The sequence below is a fragment of the Octodon degus genome, unplaced genomic scaffold (assembly GCF_000260255.1).
Source record: "Octodon degus isolate 3935 unplaced genomic scaffold, OctDeg1.0 scaffold00436, whole genome shotgun sequence".
Lineage (NCBI taxonomy): Eukaryota > Metazoa > Chordata > Mammalia > Rodentia > Octodontidae > Octodon > Octodon degus.
The window spans coordinates 120,323-129,659 of NW_004525012.1; positions in this window are offsets into that span (position 1 = coordinate 120,323).

The following is a 9,337-nucleotide window of genomic DNA, read 5'->3' on the forward strand; positions in this document are numbered from 1 at the left end:
GAAACCAAAGGCAACTTAAAGGCAGATTTCTCTCTTTCTTTTGTAACATCAGTGCTGTCTCTCAAGGCCTTCAACTGAGCAGGTAAGGCTTACTCATACTACAGAAGGTAATCTACTTTCTCAAGTCTGCTGATATTAATGTCAATCTTATTTTAAAAACAAAATACTGGGCCTGGGAGATGGCTCAGTAGAATAAAAGCTTCCCTGGGAAGCGCAAGGGTCCGAGTTCAATCCCCAGTTCCGTAATAATGATGATGATGATGATGATGATGATGATGATGATGATGATGATAATAATAATAATAATAATATCACCACACCACATCAGGGATCCATAAACCAGCTAAGTTAGCACATAAAATTAGATCACCACATCACAGATGATGAACTTCATCATAAAGTAATTCATACTTTCCACACAAACTTAACAAAAGAGATTCTTTTCAGCTTTGATCTTAAATCAAAATTAGTATCATTTGTCCCTCAATATCCACAGGGAATTAACTTCATATCTGTGTATCATCTTTGGGCAACAAAAATTTATGAATTGTGAAGTTCTTCTACGAAATGGTGCAGAATTTGCACATAATCAGTCCATGTCTCTTATGAACATTAAATCAACTCAAGGAACATATAGCTGTGAGAATTAATCAGCCATAATGAAGGGCATAATTCTTCCACTTGTAGGAAAATGAAAGAAACTGGAAGGCATCATGTTGACTGATATAAGTCAACCACAGAAATATAAGTCTCATATGTTTTCTCTCACAGGTGACAAAAGTGGCCTGAAAAAGAAGAGGGAATACAAGGGATTGAAAATGCTTGGAGGAAGAGGAAAGCAAAGAGAGGGGAAAAGACAGAAATAGGGAAGATGGTCATGATCAATGCATGACGTTTGCTTGTGTAGAAATGTCACAGTGAATTCCATTAATTTTTACAATGAATATGCATTCAATAATTATAATAAAATACAAATTAAAAATCAACTCCAAATTAATTATAAGGCTTAGCATATAATAAACATTACATAAGCATTTAGTTCCTATATTAAAGAAAAATGTATTTCAAATATTTCTAGATATATGAAACTGATAAATAAAAATTTAAAGATTAATAGGAAAATATGTGACTTTCAACACAATATATATTTTATATTTAAATCAAATTTAAAATATCTCTTCAAAACTTGATCATTTCTTTATGTTAAATATTTCAAGAACTTTCCTCTAGATTTCTGAAATGTAGAGTACATTATTTTTCTCTTTAGTCACTCTACTTAACAATAGCCCAGCAGAACTTCTTGCTAGTAATTGTCACTCTGCCCATCCCCCTTCCCTCCCTGAATCCATCCACCTTCTGGTAACCACCATTCCATCCTCAATTTTGAGGTGATCAAATAGATACCACCTAGTATTTGCTTATATGATGATCATTTTGAGATGACATGCATAAAAGTGTAATAATCCAGGTACAGAACAAGTTTTTTTTAATGTTTGGAATAGTGTTTGATTGATTCCATGGGGATAGGACCTGCATAGAGAGGATCAGGTGGCAGGGTAGGAAGATCGGCAGTTCAGGGAAGCCCTCAAATCTCTGACCTGGAATACAGTTGCTCTTATTAAATTTTGAAGTCATAAGGAACGTCTTCTTAATCCTGGAAAAATATTAAGTTTCTTTAAGGAAACATTTATGAAATAGTAGCATTCCCCACAGAAGACAGATGAAGTCAAAAGTTCAAGATGGGGCCAAGACATTAACTTATAATGAAATCTTTCCTAGCACAGTTGATATGCATTCAGAACTGTGGATCACTGCTCCAGAGAAAAACTTCTCTGCATGTCCTCTCAAAATGATCATCAGAAAATCAAATATTGCTTTATTGACAAACACACCTGGGTTCTATCCCTGGAGTACCATGCCTGTACACCCCAGGGTGCACTGAGACAGCGATTCAGACTGGGAGTGGTGGCACGCACCTGTAATCCCAGCGCTTGAGAGGCTGAAAACAAGAGGATCACTACAAATCCAGTCTTTGTAGTGAGACTCTGTAGACCCTGTACTAAATACATAAAACTAAAGAGATAAATAAAGTAATTGTACAAAGTAGTAGTACAATGGATATCACTTCACTAAAGGATTTTTGAAATACAATTATAACTATTTAAAATACAACTTTTTGTTAATATAAATCCTGCATTAATAAAGTAAAAATACTATTTTAATGCTCAATTTAACAAATTTTAATCTTCTCTTCCCTTTTCCTACATGCTGTTTTATTTGCATTTGTATGAAGATTTTTGTTTTGTATTTTGTATTTCTTTTATTTTGCTTTATGTTTAATGTTTAAACTTTTAACATACTAGAATAACTTTCCAGGTGGTGTAACTGAAGACACACTTTTATTGCTTTTTGAATGGGCTTATGGGGTACGTTATATTCTCCAATGTACTTGGATGTGTTTCTAGATTTTTTTACTAAATTCATTTCTTCTACTTTCTATTGTTAAAGTAAAAACACCTTTTTATTTTTCACTTTATATATTTTTTCCTGAGAGTTTTATGTATATTTAAAATCATTTGACTGCCTACAGAGCCCAGTAGACATTTTAATCTAATTTTCATGTGGAACTTTTATATTATTATGATAGATCATCACATCAGAAAATAGGATGTATTTCCATTTCATCAATTTTTTCCTAAATAAAATATTGTGCAGTGTTTTTAATGTATCTTTAATCCTTTTTGATTAATTTCTTTAAGAATTTACTTACATTATATCACAACTTGTTCTATGTATTTCTAAATCTATATATAAAGAAAAATCTTCTAACATACTTTCTCAGTCCATAGTCCCTTACAAAATTTCTGACTGATTTTAGTACTTATTTCATCTTAGCATCTTGAATTTTCTTTAATTATAAACAATAGAATCATCCAAAAGATCATTTTTACTGACATCTGTACCTGTTTCTTTGTTTTTATTTTTAAATAAAATTTTAAAAAATGGTAAAGAAAAACATTAGAAATGATACAGAATTTCACTAAAAATGATAGGAATTCAACAATGGTGTTGTATTGTATATTGCAGTCCTCAAATTAGTTGTTCAGATTACCAGATATAAATAAGCATGCAAAACTGGTCAAAAAATTATGATAAATTAAAAAGAAGAGATAAAAAAGGTACTTACTGCTCCTTTCGATAATAGAACAGCAGAAATCAGTAGTACAATTATTCAAAATATCATGTACATATATTATCATCCTGGTTTTTCCTTCCCTTTGAACAGATTCTTTCCCTTTCATAGTATCCATTGTACCTTCCGGATTCTATGTACTCTTTCAGTGCCTTATACTAGGGAAACAACATGATATTTACACATGTGGGTCTGATTTATTTCACTTATGAGTATGATCTCTAGTTGCATCTATTTCCCTAGAAAAGTCTCGATTTTATTCTTTTTATAGTTGAGTAATACTCCATTATATAAAAATATCACATCTTTTTTATCCATTCCTCAGTTGATGGGCATTTGTGTTGTTTCCAATATTTAACTCTGCCAAATGATGCTGTTGTAAAGATGGGTGCATGTTTGGTATGATGTTTTCAATTCTTTTGGAAAAACACACAGCATGGGAATACTTGGATTGAATGGGGCCTCTAATCCTAGCTTTTTGGGGAATATTCACACTGATTTCCATACTGTTTCTATGATGATGATAATGATGATGACGATGATGATGATGATGATGATGATGATGATGATGATGATGATGATGGTGACAATTGCCAGTATCTGTTTGCCTCATCTTTTTTTTTAATTTATGTATTTGGTACAGGATCTTACTACACAGGTTGTACTCCTGTTTTCAGCCTCCCAAGCACTGAGATTACAGTTATGCACCAGCACACCCAGTCTCATCATTACCTCATCATGCCTGGCTGTGGGGCCAGGGCAGCAGGTGGTGCACTGCCTAAGCAGAAGCTTAGTCTGCTGAGCTATCTCACTGGCCCTTGCCTCTTCCTTTTAAACTGAGAATGTTTTATTATTTGACTTATGTACATAAAGTATTTTGCCTTTATTTTAACTAAAGTTGTTTCATTACATTTTAAAATAGTTTTCATCTGTTTGTAAATTATATCAAGAATTTTCAAGTGAGAATGACTAAATTCTATCAAAGTTTTCTGATCAATACACACAATAGCCAATAACTGAAGCTTCTTCTGTACCATTTATAAACAACAAGATATTGAGAAGCTGGGGATACTTCTATTTTTTCACAAACAGCTAGAATCTCAAGAATATTTTCAGTTTGACCACAGACTTATGAGTAATCTTGGCTACATAACATTGATCTTAAAAAAATATTTGCACTTATAGAGCAGAAATCTACTCAACAAAAAGCATATTTGTAATAACAAATGTTTGTGATAAAATTTGTTTTTGCAGTGTTTTATGTCTCATGATGTTGTTTTAAAATATCATTTCATGTCGCCTAGCCATAGGGTAATTTAACATTCTGATTACCAGTGTGATTCTCCTGTCTTCAAAAGATTACAAGTACTAATTTCTGTGTCATTTTCCAATCCTCATCTGTCAGCATTTGCCACAATTAGAAAATTGCTGGTGTTTAAAAAGCACTTCATTTTTTTTCCTATTTTGGAGCTCATCTTTCTCTTTAGTTACAGATATATCCAAAAAAGATCCACGTCTCTTGCCCCATCATAAGATTACAAAAATAAATTTTTCTAAATTTGTTTGTCTATTTTCATGATTCAGTAATTTTCTAGAAAAATTTAAGGTGATATTAAAAGTCAATGTATTATAGTTCTGCACAATATTTTTGTTAATGTACATTTTTTCTAGTTTCTTTAATGTTTTCTTAAATGTAGTCACTTTGCTTACAAAAAAAGTTACTGAAATGTTCTATTTCATACTTTGAATCTCATTATATTTTCTACAATTAATCTGTAATCAAGTTTCTGGTGGACACATCTCTTTGTCTCTTCTGAAACCATATCCAAAAAAACTATTTGTCCTAATGTTCAATTAACTACAGTGTGATTAAAAGCAATTAAACTATTGCCATGAATTCTATGACAATTCATTGCATTTGGAATTATAACATATTCAATAGTTGTGGGGTATATCTGCTATCTATGAAATGATTAATCTGAAAATATTCTAAAACTCTTGCTGAAATTTAAATGAATTATTTTAATATCTTTACAAGGTGACTAGGTCATAAGACTTCTGGAGATTATTTTTTCTTCTTTCTTTCTTTCTTTCTTTCTTTCTTTCTTTCTTTCTTTCTTTCTTTCTTTCTTTTTCTTTTTTTTCTTTCTCTTTTTTTTGTACCAGGGCTTGAACTTGGGGACTTGTGCTTGCCAAGCAAGCACTTATGCTACTGAGCTATATCCCTGCCATCATGAGACCTCTATCCCCATGAGTAGATTAATACTATTATAATAGGTACATTTTCTGTTTAGTCACCTTTCCCACTGTTGATATGAAATACCCAATATACACAACTTAAAGAATGACAGGTTTAACTTGGATCATGGTATTAGAATTATCAGTCCATGGGTAGAAAGTTCATAATGGAAGAGCTTGGTGACATGTTGACAGGGAAACACAAAAGGGAAACTCACCAGAGAGAAAGAGCCAGAGACCAGAAAGAGTTCCCCAGGTCATCCTTGCACAACTCATGCAGACACACTCAGAAGAGTGCTTCCCTAAATCTTAGCTCTCAAGATACTCAAGTTGACAGTACAGGTTAACTGTCACAATGAAAGCATAAAATATTGTGGGACAGTCTTTTGGATAATAGGACTCCTTGGCATTTTCCTCTTTCTTTTTCCTGTCCTCCACACTGAGCACCCAGACTCTAAAACATGACACCTTCCTTTGGACACTCAGCCTCCAAATTAGCCAAAAAATCTCCAGCTTATGCATGCTCATTCTGTAACAATTTTTTAAAAGTAGCAGAAAATAGAGTAAGATTGGACAATTTCTTATTATATATATGTCAAAAACTAAATTTTTCTGCATATTCTTTGGTGAGACATGAATCCAGGCAGTAGTCTAAACTCCTAAACAATTGCCAGAATCTCAAAACAAGCATCATATGAGTATTACAATCTTTTCTTTGTGCAAGTTATGAAATTTGATGTACAATATTTATGTTTATATTCAAAAATAAAACATATAGATAGATAGATAGATAGATAGATAGATAGATAGATAGATAGATAGACTGATGCCCAAAATTGATTGATTCAATGAAAGACCATATTTGCATCCTGTGGTCAATCAGGTTTATGCAGATCATATCCTTGATAACAGTGACAGCTCTGATATAAAAATCATATCCAGTGAATTATACTTTTATTAAGTAAGTGCTATTGTGTTATACTTTAGTATATTCCACTTATGTAATTCTGCACTTATCCAATGAGCAGAGTTAGAGGAAATATATATGAATTTACATTTGAAAAGTGAACAAAATAATATCAGTATTCATTAATGTATTGCACAACTCAGTCTTCTTCAAGTGCATAAACTTCTCTAATTATAAATCAGATGCCAAGTAGACAATTTTGATCTTCACACTGACCTAAAGTTAATGATTGGGTGTACTTCATATGGACTTCAACTGGGAATGATTACATCAAAGGCAAAGTGTCATGTGTCATAGGGCGTTTGCAGCAAGAGAAATAACAATTTCTGTATCAGAGGGGTTGTTAGTTACAGCAGCCTGGAGTTGTGTTCATAGCCATAATAGGAGCCATGTCCACAACCACAGCCATATCCACAGCCCCTTCAGGAGATTCTGTAGTAACTGCAATCCATGGTGTCTGGACATGAGGTTTCACTTGAAGGGTAGGAAAGTTTTTCTCAAATGTAAATTTCATCTTTTCATCCTGGTCTTTTAAATATTTAACAGAGAGGGATGGATCACATGTTACATGGGCACTGTTCTCTCATTTTAGAGATATTGCCTAAAGAGATATCATTAGGTGCACATTTATTTTGTAAGAATTCATAATTTGCTTATTGCCTTCTTATAAATTTTCATAAGCCTTGGAAGGATTCAAGGGTACATTTGCCATACATCCAACATTATACACCACAGTTTCATTTTTCTTAGTTTATTTTATGGACATGGGATCATAAAAATGTTCTGACCTATAAATATGTGTTTGTTTGTCTTTTTGTTCTTTGAGGTTTTGGAAACTGTCTGTCACATGGGTTATCTTACTCATGACTATTCAACCCCCTTTTCATCCTCTTCTTCTTCTATCTCCCTTTTTTTTTTTTCATTTATGTATTTGGCACAAGGTCTCACTATGCAGCTCAGACTAATAGTGATTCTCCTCTTTTCAATCTCCCCAGTGCTGGGATTACAGGCATGCACAACGACACCCGTACTCAGTCACAAGCTCAGCATACCATGGGGGCGGGGACAACGCAGCATGCAGGACCTGGGATCAAAAGCTGGTCCCTTATAAATTTTCATGTGCTTCATCTGCTGAGCTATCTCGCCGACTTCCATCTTTTTTTGTTCTAATTTTTTACCTTGATTTTTTTTTCTCTTTTCCAGTATTTCCTTATTTCACCATGCTCTTTCTAAATCCCATTTCTGAATTTCAGACAGTGAATTGAGTCAAAACATGTCAAAATAGCATGTTCCATCTGTTTCTGAAAACATACTTCTCTCTGAAAGAAAGCTTTTCCAGCCCTTTATTGGCTATTGAGGTTAGGACTTCCTTTTTCTGCTTTGGAAAAAATTAAATTTGTAAAACTTCTGATGGATCATTTCTGTAAGGAGAATTATTTTTACTATAAATGACAAATTTTTTGTGTTCCAGTTTAGAATGCTGTAGAAGTTTTGTATCAATGATTTCTTTGTTAGAGTCCAGTATATAAGTGGAAATCTGTTTCTTGTTTTACTTGGCCTACTTTCGTATTTGTACTCTATATGTCTGTATTTTTCATAGGGACATGATCCCATTGATAAAAAAATACCTTTTTAAGAATATTCATTGATCCTACTTTTTATTGAATAACATGACATAAATTACATGTGACTCTTCCATGGCACTTACAAGGTGTGCTCTTTTATTTTCATATACTTTCTTCTTATTATTTCCTATAAACCAATTTCTGATCTTTTTTGCATTGAATTTTCTTTATTTACTTTTCCTTTTTAAATTTCTTTCTTGGGAGTGTGCGGGTTAGCTCAGTTGTTTAAGTGCCTGCTCCGGCAAACCCAATCAGGTGCAAGGGACTCCAGTCCAATCCCCAATTCCACATGTCTTATCAGATCTGCCTCTAAGGCAGCCTGAGCCAGACAAAAAAAAAAAGGGGGGAGGCAGGGCAAATAGTTCAGCAGATTAAAGCCCCTGCAAGCAGGTACAGGGGCTAGGAGTTCGATCCCTGGGCCTACCATCCCACCCCCACCCCCGGGGCTCACTGAGATAGCAATTTACACTGAATTTGATGGAGCACAATTGTAATCCCAGCTATTGGGAGGCTGTAAACAGGAAGATCACTACTAGTCTGATCTAGCAGTGAGATCCCAAACACCCTATAGATTCTTCCCTAAAATACAAAATTAAAAAATAAATTTCTTTCTTCATGTGGCTACCATATCTTTCATCTACATTTCTCAATACGCACACTAATAAATCTTGTACACAATCATGGATTCAAGCACAATACACAAGTACACGAGTCACATCACGCTAATAGATCTTGTACACAATCATGGATTCAAGCACAATACACAAGTACCCAAGTTACTTCTAAAACTAAAGAACTCAGGGAGAGCTTGGATCTGTGGGCCCAGTACAAGCAATCATGGATGGCTCCTGGAGCCATTTAAAAATTTGGTAGACTCTGGGAACTCTGTGGCACTCTGGTAAGTTCCTTAGCTGCAGCTTGTAATCGTCAAGCTTCTGCTGGTGCTGGTCCAAACTTTCATGAAATTAGGAGTACTCTGAGTGGCCTGCAAGGTGCAAGACAACTGCAACCTATTGGCCCAACATGGGCAGCCATAAAGCTTTGCTTGAACAATTTAACAACTGTGGTAGACTCTGGGTAGCCTGTGAGACTCAGTCTGAGTGAGTACTGGAAGCTTCAAAAATACAAAAATGCAGGAGCAAATGGCAATCTCAGTCCTCTAGCCCAACCATAACAAACTGAGGAGAAAAAGATATACAAGAATTTGGAAATCACACACCTGAAATCTCTGAAAGGACAGCAACTGAAGTAAAGAAACAAGCACATTAGACTATAGAACAAATAAGCTAAGAAATAATCTCTCAAGCCAAAAAG